Genomic DNA, 16,915 nt, shown 5'->3' on the forward strand with positions numbered 1-16,915 from the left:
TGAGAAGACCACAATTTTGACATCTGATTGGACCTATATGTGAAGGAAATCCCCAACCTGTGTATGCAACTACTTACTTGTGTAGTACAATAGCCTAGAATTTACATTCATTTATTTTTTCAGTCCACATGATGCAATTATATACCTCAATACTTAACTATAACAAAATTTCTGCGTGGGACACATGTTCTGGTACACCAAAACTGGTACCTGCCACCTTTAACCACTCATTGAAAACAATATATTTCTATTTTTTTAGTCTGATTGAGTTCTATAGTCCTTTACCATTAAAAATACATGCATTTTATATGGTTACAGCACAAAAGAAAACATTAATAGGCTTTGTAAGACCAAATTTATTAAGCATTATTTGCGTCTTTTGCCGTCAAACTGCTTTGAATGCAAAAAAATTACAAAAAAATGATTGTGTTCATATTTAATAAATTTTATTGTGTGAGTTGTCTGGTACAGTGTATGAATTATCCAACAGTTTATAAAACTACTTAAGTTTATTGTTTCATGCATGATATAAAACCACTTACAACTGATCTCAAGAAGTATTTTCCCATTGTTTGAGGTATTAAATAGTCTCAATTCTTGTCACTATCATTGTTCTGTTGACTGCAGTGCTGAAAAAGGCTTAGTTATGAATAAACTAATATTTTTGGTACATATGTTTCACTTTGTAGATCCATGATGCACTAAACTAAGTGTACATTTATTCGCAATCAGTCTCATATCTCTTCTCCACATGAGCTAGCTGTGTAGGCCGCATGTTGAAATTTTAGAATTGCCACACTATTGCTGATGAGAGAGACCAGTTTTCTTATTTCTATAGCCTGTCCTACAGTATCAACTATGTAGTAGACCTATAAAAAAAGAAGAATTCATATATTCATAGTTAAAAAGTAAATAAATAAGAAAATGTCCATATCATATGAAATAAATCATTATAACAGCTAATATACAGTATAATCAGCTTTTTCTTGTACTATGCTGAGGCTTATTTTACTTTTTTCTCTCTTTGTAATTGCTATTTCTATATAATTTATGATATAAAATCAATGTTTGGTGAACATAATCATTTTAAAACTAATCAATTGAATGTCATTGTTTGTATTGGGATACAGAGTTATCTGTCTTGATATTTGATAATTCTTAAAATCCATGTAAAAACTATTTGCTTGCAAACAGACCTATACATTGACTGTGAATAAAAGAAATATAGTACCACACACCTGTAGAACTCTTAAAAAGGCACATTTTGTGATATGTTAAAATCATGTTTAGGCTTAAGGTGGCAGAAACCAGTTATTTTACAATAAATCTTTAGAATTTCATGGATTTATGATTTTATTTTCTTGAAAATTCATTCAAGCTTATATACAAAAAAAATGTATGGTTTCAAGGAACTAAGATGTGTGCGAGCTTATGTTAATATATAGAAAACCTTTAAATTTGGGTGTCTGTCCAGCATGGAAATTTAAAAATTTATAAATGCATTGCAAATAAGGCAAAAAATGTGATGCTCTGATACCAATCTAATCCTCACCTGCAAAATCCTGCTAAAAGCCGACAAGAATTTTAGCCAAAATTCAAGAGAGAAAGGATATTCAGTGAATTAGAGCCTTGTCCGAACCTATCCTTACCATCAAAATCTCAAGATATTTTTGTTTACATAAAACTGAATTTTTCCCCCACTTTGATTGGATGCCGTCAAGTGAGAAGACCACAATTTTGACATCTGATTGGACCTATATGTGAAGGAAATCCCCAACCTGTGTATGCAACTACTTACTTGTGTAGTACAATAGCCTAGAATTTACATTCATTTATTTTTTCAGTCCACATGATGCAATTATATACCTCAATACTTAACTATAACAAAATTTCTGCGTGGGACACATGTTCTGGTACACCAAAACTGGTACCTGCCACCTTTAACCACTCATTGAAAACAATATATTTCTATTTTTTTAGTCTGATTGAGTTCTATAGTCCTTTACCATTAAAAATACATGCATTTTATATGGTTACAGCACAAAAGAAAACATTAATAGGCTTTGTAAGACCAAATTTATTAAGCATTATTTGCGTCTTTTGCCGTCAAACTGCTTTGAATGCAAAAAAATTACAAAAAAATGATTGTGTTCATATTTAATAAATTTTATTGTGTGAGTTGTCTGGTACAGTGTATGAATTATCCAACAGTTTATAAAACTACTTAAGTTTATTGTTTCATGCATGATATAAAACCACTTACAACTGATCTCAAGAAGTATTTTCCCATTGTTTGAGGTATTAAATAGTCTCAATTCTTGTCACTATCATTGTTCTGTTGACTGCAGTGCTGAAAAAGGCTTAGTTATGAATAAACTAATATTTTTGGTACATATGTTTCACTTTGTAGATCCATGATGCACTAAACTAAGTGTACATTTATTCGCAATCAGTCTCATATCTCTTCTCCACATGAGCTAGCTGTGTAGGCCGCATGTTGAAATTTTAGAATTGCCACACTATTGCTGATGAGAGAGACCAGTTTTCTTATTTCTATAGCCTGTCCTACAGTATCAACTATGTAGTAGACCTATAAAAAAAGAAGAATTCATATATTCATAGTTAAAAAGTAAATAAATAAGAAAATGTCCATATCATATGAAATAAATCATTATAACAGCTAATATACAGTATAATCAGCTTTTTCTTGTACTATGCTGAGGCTTATTTTACTTTTTTCTCTCTTTGTAATTGCTATTTCTATATAATTTATGATATAAAATCAATGTTTGGTGAACATAATCATTTTAAAACTAATCAATTGAATGTCATTGTTTGTATTGGGATACAGAGTTATCTGTCTTGATATTTGATAATTCTTAAAATCCATGTAAAAACTATTTGCTTGCAAACAGACCTATACATTGACTGTGAATAAAAGAAATATAGTACCACACACCTGTAGAACTCTTAAAAAGGCACATTTTGTGATATGTTAAAATCATGTTTAGGCTTAAGGTGGCAGAAACCAGTTATTTTACAATAAATCTTTAGAATTTCATGGATTTATGATTTTATTTTCTTGAAAATTCATTCAAGCTTATATACAAAAAAAATGTATGGTTTCAAGGAACTAAGATGTGTGCGAGCTTATGTTAATATATAGAAAACCTTTAAATTTGGGTGTCTGTCCAGCATGGAAATTTAAAAATTTATAAATGCATTGCAAATAAGGCAAAAAATGTGATGCTCTGATACCAATCTAATCCTCACCTGCAAAATCCTGCTAAAAGCCGACAAGAATTTTAGCCAAAATTCAAGAGAGAAAGGATATTCAGTGAATTAGAGCCTTGTCCGAACCTATCCTTACCATCAAAATCTCAAGATATTTTTGTTTACATAAAACTGAATTTTTCCCCCACTTTGATTGGATGCCGTCAAGTGAGAAGACCACAATTTTGACATCTGATTGGACCTATATGTGAAGGAAATCCCCAACCTGTGTATGCAACTACTTACTTGTGTAGTACAATAGCCTAGAATTTACATTCATTTATTTTTTCAGTCCACATGATGCAATTATATACCTCAATACTTAACTATAACAAAATTTCTGCGTGGGACACATGTTCTGGTACACCAAAACTGGTACCTGCCACCTTTAACCACTCATTGAAAACAATATATTTCTATTTTTTTAGTCTGATTGAGTTCTATAGTCCTTTACCATTAAAAATACATGCATTTTATATGGTTACAGCACAAAAGAAAACATTAATAGGCTTTGTAAGACCAAATTTATTAAGCATTATTTGCGTCTTTTGCCGTCAAACTGCTTTGAATGCAAAAAAATTACAAAAAAATGATTGTGTTCATATTTAATAAATTTTATTGTGTGAGTTGTCTGGTACAGTGTATGAATTATCCAACAGTTTATAAAACTACTTAAGTTTATTGTTTCATGCATGATATAAAACCACTTACAACTGATCTCAAGAAGTATTTTCCCATTGTTTGAGGTATTAAATAGTCTCAATTCTTGTCACTATCATTGTTCTGTTGACTGCAGTGCTGAAAAAGGCTTAGTTATGAATAAACTAATATTTTTGGTACATATGTTTCACTTTGTAGATCCATGATGCACTAAACTAAGTGTACATTTATTCGCAATCAGTCTCATATCTCTTCTCCACATGAGCTAGCTGTGTAGGCCGCATGTTGAAATTTTAGAATTGCCACACTATTGCTGATGAGAGAGACCAGTTTTCTTATTTCTATAGCCTGTCCTACAGTATCAACTATGTAGTAGACCTATAAAAAAAGAAGAATTCATATATTCATAGTTAAAAAGTAAATAAATAAGAAAATGTCCATATCATATGAAATAAATCATTATAACAGCTAATATACAGTATAATCAGCTTTTTCTTGTACTATGCTGAGGCTTATTTTACTTTTTTCTCTCTTTGTAATTGCTATTTCTATATAATTTATGATATAAAATCAATGTTTGGTGAACATAATCATTTTAAAACTAATCAATTGAATGTCATTGTTTGTATTGGGATACAGAGTTATCTGTCTTGATATTTGATAATTCTTAAAATCCATGTAAAAACTATTTGCTTGCAAACAGACCTATACATTGACTGTGAATAAAAGAAATATAGTACCACACACCTGTAGAACTCTTAAAAAGGCACATTTTGTGATATGTTAAAATCATGTTTAGGCTTAAGGTGGCAGAAACCAGTTATTTTACAATAAATCTTTAGAATTTCATGGATTTATGATTTTATTTTCTTGAAAATTCATTCAAGCTTATATACAAAAAAAATGTATGGTTTCAAGGAACTAAGATGTGTGCGAGCTTATGTTAATATATAGAAAACCTTTAAATTTGGGTGTCTGTCCAGCATGGAAATTTAAAAATTTATAAATGCATTGCAAATAAGGCAAAAAATGTGATGCTCTGATACCAATCTAATCCTCACCTGCAAAATCCTGCTAAAAGCCGACAAGAATTTTAGCCAAAATTCAAGAGAGAAAGGATATTCAGTGAATTAGAGCCTTGTCCGAACCTATCCTTACCATCAAAATCTCAAGATATTTTTGTTTACATAAAACTGAATTTTTCCCCCACTTTGATTGGATGCCGTCAAGTGAGAAGACCACAATTTTGACATCTGATTGGACCTATATGTGAAGGAAATCCCCAACCTGTGTATGCAACTACTTACTTGTGTAGTACAATAGCCTAGAATTTACATTCATTTATTTTTTCAGTCCACATGATGCAATTATATACCTCAATACTTAACTATAACAAAATTTCTGCGTGGGACACATGTTCTGGTACACCAAAACTGGTACCTGCCACCTTTAACCACTCATTGAAAACAATATATTTCTATTTTTTTAGTCTGATTGAGTTCTATAGTCCTTTACCATTAAAAATACATGCATTTTATATGGTTACAGCACAAAAGAAAACATTAATAGGCTTTGTAAGACCAAATTTATTAAGCATTATTTGCGTCTTTTGCCGTCAAACTGCTTTGAATGCAAAAAAATTACAAAAAAATGATTGTGTTCATATTTAATAAATTTTATTGTGTGAGTTGTCTGGTACAGTGTATGAATTATCCAACAGTTTATAAAACTACTTAAGTTTATTGTTTCATGCATGATATAAAACCACTTACAACTGATCTCAAGAAGTATTTTCCCATTGTTTGAGGTATTAAATAGTCTCAATTCTTGTCACTATCATTGTTCTGTTGACTGCAGTGCTGAAAAAGGCTTAGTTATGAATAAACTAATATTTTTGGTACATATGTTTCACTTTGTAGATCCATGATGCACTAAACTAAGTGTACATTTATTCGCAATCAGTCTCATATCTCTTCTCCACATGAGCTAGCTGTGTAGGCCGCATGTTGAAATTTTAGAATTGCCACACTATTGCTGATGAGAGAGACCAGTTTTCTTATTTCTATAGCCTGTCCTACAGTATCAACTATGTAGTAGACCTATAAAAAAAGAAGAATTCATATATTCATAGTTAAAAAGTAAATAAATAAGAAAATGTCCATATCATATGAAATAAATCATTATAACAGCTAATATACAGTATAATCAGCTTTTTCTTGTACTATGCTGAGGCTTATTTTACTTTTTTCTCTCTTTGTAATTGCTATTTCTATATAATTTATGATATAAAATCAATGTTTGGTGAACATAATCATTTTAAAACTAATCAATTGAATGTCATTGTTTGTATTGGGATACAGAGTTATCTGTCTTGATATTTGATAATTCTTAAAATCCATGTAAAAACTATTTGCTTGCAAACAGACCTATACATTGACTGTGAATAAAAGAAATATAGTACCACACACCTGTAGAACTCTTAAAAAGGCACATTTTGTGATATGTTAAAATCATGTTTAGGCTTAAGGTGGCAGAAACCAGTTATTTTACAATAAATCTTTAGAATTTCATGGATTTATGATTTTATTTTCTTGAAAATTCATTCAAGCTTATATACAAAAAAAATGTATGGTTTCAAGGAACTAAGATGTGTGCGAGCTTATGTTAATATATAGAAAACCTTTAAATTTGGGTGTCTGTCCAGCATGGAAATTTAAAAATTTATAAATGCATTGCAAATAAGGCAAAAAATGTGATGCTCTGATACCAATCTAATCCTCACCTGCAAAATCCTGCTAAAAGCCGACAAGAATTTTAGCCAAAATTCAAGAGAGAAAGGATATTCAGTGAATTAGAGCCTTGTCCGAACCTATCCTTACCATCAAAATCTCAAGATATTTTTGTTTACATAAAACTGAATTTTTCCCCCACTTTGATTGGATGCCGTCAAGTGAGAAGACCACAATTTTGACATCTGATTGGACCTATATGTGAAGGAAATCCCCAACCTGTGTATGCAACTACTTACTTGTGTAGTACAATAGCCTAGAATTTACATTCATTTATTTTTTCAGTCCACATGATGCAATTATATACCTCAATACTTAACTATAACAAAATTTCTGCGTGGGACACATGTTCTGGTACACCAAAACTGGTACCTGCCACCTTTAACCACTCATTGAAAACAATATATTTCTATTTTTTTAGTCTGATTGAGTTCTATAGTCCTTTACCATTAAAAATACATGCATTTTATATGGTTACAGCACAAAAGAAAACATTAATAGGCTTTGTAAGACCAAATTTATTAAGCATTATTTGCGTCTTTTGCCGTCAAACTGCTTTGAATGCAAAAAAATTACAAAAAAATGATTGTGTTCATATTTAATAAATTTTATTGTGTGAGTTGTCTGGTACAGTGTATGAATTATCCAACAGTTTATAAAACTACTTAAGTTTATTGTTTCATGCATGATATAAAACCACTTACAACTGATCTCAAGAAGTATTTTCCCATTGTTTGAGGTATTAAATAGTCTCAATTCTTGTCACTATCATTGTTCTGTTGACTGCAGTGCTGAAAAAGGCTTAGTTATGAATAAACTAATATTTTTGGTACATATGTTTCACTTTGTAGATCCATGATGCACTAAACTAAGTGTACATTTATTCGCAATCAGTCTCATATCTCTTCTCCACATGAGCTAGCTGTGTAGGCCGCATGTTGAAATTTTAGAATTGCCACACTATTGCTGATGAGAGAGACCAGTTTTCTTATTTCTATAGCCTGTCCTACAGTATCAACTATGTAGTAGACCTATAAAAAAAGAAGAATTCATATATTCATAGTTAAAAAGTAAATAAATAAGAAAATGTCCATATCATATGAAATAAATCATTATAACAGCTAATATACAGTATAATCAGCTTTTTCTTGTACTATGCTGAGGCTTATTTTACTTTTTTCTCTCTTTGTAATTGCTATTTCTATATAATTTATGATATAAAATCAATGTTTGGTGAACATAATCATTTTAAAACTAATCAATTGAATGTCATTGTTTGTATTGGGATACAGAGTTATCTGTCTTGATATTTGATAATTCTTAAAATCCATGTAAAAACTATTTGCTTGCAAACAGACCTATACATTGACTGTGAATAAAAGAAATATAGTACCACACACCTGTAGAACTCTTAAAAAGGCACATTTTGTGATATGTTAAAATCATGTTTAGGCTTAAGGTGGCAGAAACCAGTTATTTTACAATAAATCTTTAGAATTTCATGGATTTATGATTTTATTTTCTTGAAAATTCATTCAAGCTTATATACAAAAAAAATGTATGGTTTCAAGGAACTAAGATGTGTGCGAGCTTATGTTAATATATAGAAAACCTTTAAATTTGGGTGTCTGTCCAGCATGGAAATTTAAAAATTTATAAATGCATTGCAAATAAGGCAAAAAATGTGATGCTCTGATACCAATCTAATCCTCACCTGCAAAATCCTGCTAAAAGCCGACAAGAATTTTAGCCAAAATTCAAGAGAGAAAGGATATTCAGTGAATTAGAGCCTTGTCCGAACCTATCCTTACCATCAAAATCTCAAGATATTTTTGTTTACATAAAACTGAATTTTTCCCCCACTTTGATTGGATGCCGTCAAGTGAGAAGACCACAATTTTGACATCTGATTGGACCTATATGTGAAGGAAATCCCCAACCTGTGTATGCAACTACTTACTTGTGTAGTACAATAGCCTAGAATTTACATTCATTTATTTTTTCAGTCCACATGATGCAATTATATACCTCAATACTTAACTATAACAAAATTTCTGCGTGGGACACATGTTCTGGTACACCAAAACTGGTACCTGCCACCTTTAACCACTCATTGAAAACAATATATTTCTATTTTTTTAGTCTGATTGAGTTCTATAGTCCTTTACCATTAAAAATACATGCATTTTATATGGTTACAGCACAAAAGAAAACATTAATAGGCTTTGTAAGACCAAATTTATTAAGCATTATTTGCGTCTTTTGCCGTCAAACTGCTTTGAATGCAAAAAAATTACAAAAAAATGATTGTGTTCATATTTAATAAATTTTATTGTGTGAGTTGTCTGGTACAGTGTATGAATTATCCAACAGTTTATAAAACTACTTAAGTTTATTGTTTCATGCATGATATAAAACCACTTACAACTGATCTCAAGAAGTATTTTCCCATTGTTTGAGGTATTAAATAGTCTCAATTCTTGTCACTATCATTGTTCTGTTGACTGCAGTGCTGAAAAAGGCTTAGTTATGAATAAACTAATATTTTTGGTACATATGTTTCACTTTGTAGATCCATGATGCACTAAACTAAGTGTACATTTATTCGCAATCAGTCTCATATCTCTTCTCCACATGAGCTAGCTGTGTAGGCCGCATGTTGAAATTTTAGAATTGCCACACTATTGCTGATGAGAGAGACCAGTTTTCTTATTTCTATAGCCTGTCCTACAGTATCAACTATGTAGTAGACCTATAAAAAAAGAAGAATTCATATATTCATAGTTAAAAAGTAAATAAATAAGAAAATGTCCATATCATATGAAATAAATCATTATAACAGCTAATATACAGTATAATCAGCTTTTTCTTGTACTATGCTGAGGCTTATTTTACTTTTTTCTCTCTTTGTAATTGCTATTTCTATATAATTTATGATATAAAATCAATGTTTGGTGAACATAATCATTTTAAAACTAATCAATTGAATGTCATTGTTTGTATTGGGATACAGAGTTATCTGTCTTGATATTTGATAATTCTTAAAATCCATGTAAAAACTATTTGCTTGCAAACAGACCTATACATTGACTGTGAATAAAAGAAATATAGTACCACACACCTGTAGAACTCTTAAAAAGGCACATTTTGTGATATGTTAAAATCATGTTTAGGCTTAAGGTGGCAGAAACCAGTTATTTTACAATAAATCTTTAGAATTTCATGGATTTATGATTTTATTTTCTTGAAAATTCATTCAAGCTTATATACAAAAAAAATGTATGGTTTCAAGGAACTAAGATGTGTGCGAGCTTATGTTAATATATAGAAAACCTTTAAATTTGGGTGTCTGTCCAGCATGGAAATTTAAAAATTTATAAATGCATTGCAAATAAGGCAAAAAATGTGATGCTCTGATACCAATCTAATCCTCACCTGCAAAATCCTGCTAAAAGCCGACAAGAATTTTAGCCAAAATTCAAGAGAGAAAGGATATTCAGTGAATTAGAGCCTTGTCCGAACCTATCCTTACCATCAAAATCTCAAGATATTTTTGTTTACATAAAACTGAATTTTTCCCCCACTTTGATTGGATGCCGTCAAGTGAGAAGACCACAATTTTGACATCTGATTGGACCTATATGTGAAGGAAATCCCCAACCTGTGTATGCAACTACTTACTTGTGTAGTACAATAGCCTAGAATTTACATTCATTTATTTTTTCAGTCCACATGATGCAATTATATACCTCAATACTTAACTATAACAAAATTTCTGCGTGGGACACATGTTCTGGTACACCAAAACTGGTACCTGCCACCTTTAACCACTCATTGAAAACAATATATTTCTATTTTTTTAGTCTGATTGAGTTCTATAGTCCTTTACCATTAAAAATACATGCATTTTATATGGTTACAGCACAAAAGAAAACATTAATAGGCTTTGTAAGACCAAATTTATTAAGCATTATTTGCGTCTTTTGCCGTCAAACTGCTTTGAATGCAAAAAAATTACAAAAAAATGATTGTGTTCATATTTAATAAATTTTATTGTGTGAGTTGTCTGGTACAGTGTATGAATTATCCAACAGTTTATAAAACTACTTAAGTTTATTGTTTCATGCATGATATAAAACCACTTACAACTGATCTCAAGAAGTATTTTCCCATTGTTTGAGGTATTAAATAGTCTCAATTCTTGTCACTATCATTGTTCTGTTGACTGCAGTGCTGAAAAAGGCTTAGTTATGAATAAACTAATATTTTTGGTACATATGTTTCACTTTGTAGATCCATGATGCACTAAACTAAGTGTACATTTATTCGCAATCAGTCTCATATCTCTTCTCCACATGAGCTAGCTGTGTAGGCCGCATGTTGAAATTTTAGAATTGCCACACTATTGCTGATGAGAGAGACCAGTTTTCTTATTTCTATAGCCTGTCCTACAGTATCAACTATGTAGTAGACCTATAAAAAAAGAAGAATTCATATATTCATAGTTAAAAAGTAAATAAATAAGAAAATGTCCATATCATATGAAATAAATCATTATAACAGCTAATATACAGTATAATCAGCTTTTTCTTGTACTATGCTGAGGCTTATTTTACTTTTTTCTCTCTTTGTAATTGCTATTTCTATATAATTTATGATATAAAATCAATGTTTGGTGAACATAATCATTTTAAAACTAATCAATTGAATGTCATTGTTTGTATTGGGATACAGAGTTATCTGTCTTGATATTTGATAATTCTTAAAATCCATGTAAAAACTATTTGCTTGCAAACAGACCTATACATTGACTGTGAATAAAAGAAATATAGTACCACACACCTGTAGAACTCTTAAAAAGGCACATTTTGTGATATGTTAAAATCATGTTTAGGCTTAAGGTGGCAGAAACCAGTTATTTTACAATAAATCTTTAGAATTTCATGGATTTATGATTTTATTTTCTTGAAAATTCATTCAAGCTTATATACAAAAAAAATGTATGGTTTCAAGGAACTAAGATGTGTGCGAGCTTATGTTAATATATAGAAAACCTTTAAATTTGGGTGTCTGTCCAGCATGGAAATTTAAAAATTTATAAATGCATTGCAAATAAGGCAAAAAATGTGATGCTCTGATACCAATCTAATCCTCACCTGCAAAATCCTGCTAAAAGCCGACAAGAATTTTAGCCAAAATTCAAGAGAGAAAGGATATTCAGTGAATTAGAGCCTTGTCCGAACCTATCCTTACCATCAAAATCTCAAGATATTTTTGTTTACATAAAACTGAATTTTTCCCCCACTTTGATTGGATGCCGTCAAGTGAGAAGACCACAATTTTGACATCTGATTGGACCTATATGTGAAGGAAATCCCCAACCTGTGTATGCAACTACTTACTTGTGTAGTACAATAGCCTAGAATTTACATTCATTTATTTTTTCAGTCCACATGATGCAATTATATACCTCAATACTTAACTATAACAAAATTTCTGCGTGGGACACATGTTCTGGTACACCAAAACTGGTACCTGCCACCTTTAACCACTCATTGAAAACAATATATTTCTATTTTTTTAGTCTGATTGAGTTCTATAGTCCTTTACCATTAAAAATACATGCATTTTATATGGTTACAGCACAAAAGAAAACATTAATAGGCTTTGTAAGACCAAATTTATTAAGCATTATTTGCGTCTTTTGCCGTCAAACTGCTTTGAATGCAAAAAAATTACAAAAAAATGATTGTGTTCATATTTAATAAATTTTATTGTGTGAGTTGTCTGGTACAGTGTATGAATTATCCAACAGTTTATAAAACTACTTAAGTTTATTGTTTCATGCATGATATAAAACCACTTACAACTGATCTCAAGAAGTATTTTCCCATTGTTTGAGGTATTAAATAGTCTCAATTCTTGTCACTATCATTGTTCTGTTGACTGCAGTGCTGAAAAAGGCTTAGTTATGAATAAACTAATATTTTTGGTACATATGTTTCACTTTGTAGATCCATGATGCACTAAACTAAGTGTACATTTATTCGCAATCAGTCTCATATCTCTTCTCCACATGAGCTAGCTGTGTAGGCCGCATGTTGAAATTTTAGAATTGCCACACTATTGCTGATGAGAGAGACCAGTTTTCTTATTTCTATAGCCTGTCCTACAGTATCAACTATGTAGTAGACCTATAAAAAAAGAAGAATTCATATATTCATAGTTAAAAAGTAAATAAATAAGAAAATGTCCATATCATATGAAATAAATCATTATAACAGCTAATATACAGTATAATCAGCTTTTTCTTGTACTATGCTGAGGCTTATTTTACTTTTTTCTCTCTTTGTAATTGCTATTTCTATATAATTTATGATATAAAATCAATGTTTGGTGAACATAATCATTTTAAAACTAATCAATTGAATGTCATTGTTTGTATTGGGATACAGAGTTATCTGTCTTGATATTTGATAATTCTTAAAATCCATGTAAAAACTATTTGCTTGCAAACAGACCTATACATTGACTGTGAATAAAAGAAATATAGTACCACACACCTGTAGAACTCTTAAAAAGGCACATTTTGTGATATGTTAAAATCATGTTTAGGCTTAAGGTGGCAGAAACCAGTTATTTTACAATAAATCTTTAGAATTTCATGGATTTATGATTTTATTTTCTTGAAAATTCATTCAAGCTTATATACAAAAAAAATGTATGGTTTCAAGGAACTAAGATGTGTGCGAGCTTATGTTAATATATAGAAAACCTTTAAATTTGGGTGTCTGTCCAGCATGGAAATTTAAAAATTTATAAATGCATTGCAAATAAGGCAAAAAATGTGATGCTCTGATACCAATCTAATCCTCACCTGCAAAATCCTGCTAAAAGCCGACAAGAATTTTAGCCAAAATTCAAGAGAGAAAGGATATTCAGTGAATTAGAGCCTTGTCCGAACCTATCCTTACCATCAAAATCTCAAGATATTTTTGTTTACATAAAACTGAATTTTTCCCCCACTTTGATTGGATGCCGTCAAGTGAGAAGACCACAATTTTGACATCTGATTGGACCTATATGTGAAGGAAATCCCCAACCTGTGTATGCAACTACTTACTTGTGTAGTACAATAGCCTAGAATTTACATTCATTTATTTTTTCAGTCCACATGATGCAATTATATACCTCAATACTTAACTATAACAAAATTTCTGCGTGGGACACATGTTCTGGTACACCAAAACTGGTACCTGCCACCTTTAACCACTCATTGAAAACAATATATTTCTATTTTTTTAGTCTGATTGAGTTCTATAGTCCTTTACCATTAAAAATACATGCATTTTATATGGTTACAGCACAAAAGAAAACATTAATAGGCTTTGTAAGACCAAATTTATTAAGCATTATTTGCGTCTTTTGCCGTCAAACTGCTTTGAATGCAAAAAAATTACAAAAAAATGATTGTGTTCATATTTAATAAATTTTATTGTGTGAGTTGTCTGGTACAGTGTATGAATTATCCAACAGTTTATAAAACTACTTAAGTTTATTGTTTCATGCATGATATAAAACCACTTACAACTGATCTCAAGAAGTATTTTTCCCATTGTTTGAGGTATTAAATAGTCTCAATTCTTGTCACTATCATTGTTCTGTTGACTGCAGTGCTGAAAAAGGCTTAGTTATGAATAAACTAATATTTTTGGTACATATGTTTCACTTTGTAGATCCATGATGCACTAAACTAAGTGTACATTTATTCGCAATCAGTCTCATATCTCTTCTCCACATGAGCTAGCTGTGTAGGCCCGCATGTTGAAATTTTAGAATTGCCACACTATTGCTGATGAGAGAGACCAGTTTTCTTATTTCTATAGCCTGTCCTACAGTATCAACTATGTAGTAGACCTATAAAAAAAGAAGAATTCATATATTCATAGTTAAAAAGTAAATAAATAAGAAAATGTCCATATCATATGAAATAAATCATTATAACAGCTAATATACAGTATAATCAGCTTTTTCTTGTACTATGCTGAGGCTTATTTTACTTTTTTCTCTCTTTGTAATTGCTATTTCTATATAATTTATGATATAAAATCAATGTTTGGTGAACATAATCATTTTAAAACTAATCAATTGAATGTCATTGTTTGTATTGGGATACAGAGTTATCTGTCTTGATATTTGATAATTCTTAAAATCCATGTAAAAACTATTTGCTTGCAAACAGACCTATACATTGACTGTGAATAAAAGAAATATAGTACCACACACCTGTAGAACTCTTAAAAAGGGCACATTTTGTGATATGTTAAAATCATGTTTAGGCTTAAGTGGCAGAAACCAGTTATTTTACAATAAATCTTTAGAATTTCATGGATTTATGATTTTATTTTCTTGAAAATTCATTCAAGCTTATATACAAAAAAAATGTATGGTTTCAAGGAACTAAGATGTGTGCGAGCTTATGTTAATATATAGAAAACCTTTAATTTGGGTGTCTGTCCAGCATGGAAATTTAAAAATTTATAAATGCATTGCAAATAAGGCACAAAAATGTGATGCTCTGATACCAATCTAATCCTCACCTGCAAAATCCTGCTAAAAGCCGACAAGAATTTTAGCCAAAATTCAAGAGAGAAAGGATATTCAGTGAATTAGAGCCTTGTCCGAACCTATCCTTACCATCAAAATCTCAAGATATTTTTGTTTACATAAAACTGAATTTTTCCCCCCACTTTGATTGGATGCCGTCAAGTGAGAAGACCACAATTTTGACATCTGATTGGACCTATATGTGAAGGAAATCCCCAACCTGTGTATGCAACTACTTACTTGTGTAGTACAATAGCCTAGAATTTACATTCATTTATTTTTTCAGTCCACATGATGCAATTATATACCTCAATACTTAACTATAACAAAATTTCTGCGTGGGACACATGTTCTGGTACACCAAAACTGGTACCTGCCACCTTTAACCACTCATTGAAAACAATATATTTCTATTTTTTTAGTCTGATTGAGTTCTATATGTCCTTTACCATTAAAAATACATGCATTTTATATGGTTACAGCAGCAAAAGAAAACATTAATAGGCTTTGTAAGACCAAATTTATTAAGCATTATTTGCGTCTTTTGCCGTCAAACTGCTTTGAATGCAAAAAATTACAAAAAAATGATTGTGTTCATATTTAATAAATTTTATTGTGTGAGTTGTCCTGGTACAGTGTATGAATTATCCAACAGTTTATAAAACTACTTAAGTTTATTGTTTCATGCATGATATAAAACCACTTACAACTGATCTCAAGAAGTATTATTTCCCATTGTTTGAGGTATTAAATAGTCTCAATTCTTGTCACTATCATTGTTCTGTTGACTGCAGTGCTGAAAAAGGCTTAGTTATGAATAAACTAATATTTTTGGTACATATGTTTCACTTTGTAGATCCATGATGCACTAAACTAAGTGTACATTTATTCGCAATCAGTCTCATATCTCTTCTCCACATGAGCTAGCTGTGTAGGCCGCATGTTGAAATTTTAGAATTGCGCACACTATTGCTGATGAGAGAGACCAGTTTTCTTATTTCTATAGCCTGTCTACAGTATCAACTATGTAGTAGACCTATAAAAAAAGAAGAATTCATATATTCATAGTTAAAAAGTAAATAAATAAGAAAATGTCCATATCATATGAAATAAATCATTATAACAGCTAATATACAGTATAATCAGCTTTTTTCTTGTACTATGCTGAGGCTTATTTTACTTTTTTCTCTCTTTGTAATTGCTATTTCTATATAATTTATGATATAAAATCAATGTTTGGTGAACATAATCATTTTAAAACTAATCAATTGAATGTCATTGTTTGTATTGGGATACAGAGTTATCTGTCTTGATATTTGATAATTCTTAAAATCCATGTAAAAACTATTTGCTTGCAAACAGACCTATACATTGACTGTGAATAAAAGAAAATATAGTACCACACACCTGTAGAACTCTTAAAAAGGCACATTTTGTGATATGTTAAAATCATGTTTAGGCTTAAGGTGGCAGAAACCAGTTATTTTACAATAAATCTTTAGAATTTCATGGATTTATGATTTTATTTTCTTGAAAATTCATTCAAGCTTATATACAAAAAAAATGTATGGTTTCAAGGAACTAAG

At 30.5% G+C, this 16,915-nt stretch overlaps 1 long non-coding RNA gene across 1 annotated transcript; it reads right to left on the minus strand.

The window, feature by feature from the left end:
• Positions 1-2,263: 2,263 nt before the first annotated feature.
• Positions 2,264-12,916, minus strand: LOC139507176 (uncharacterized). Its single transcript, XR_011660585.1, has 7 exons — positions 12,590-12,916; positions 10,869-11,195; positions 9,148-9,474; positions 7,427-7,753; positions 5,706-6,032; positions 3,985-4,311; positions 2,264-2,590 (listed from the first exon to the last, which is right to left on the minus strand). It is a non-coding gene; the product is annotated as an uncharacterized lncRNA (long non-coding RNA).
• Positions 12,917-16,915: the final 3,999 nt, after the last annotated feature.

The sequence above is a fragment of the Mytilus edulis genome, unplaced genomic scaffold (genome assembly GCF_963676685.1).
Source record: "Mytilus edulis unplaced genomic scaffold, xbMytEdul2.2 SCAFFOLD_1843, whole genome shotgun sequence".
In the NCBI taxonomy this organism is placed as follows: Eukaryota; Metazoa; Mollusca; class Bivalvia; order Mytilida; family Mytilidae; genus Mytilus; species Mytilus edulis.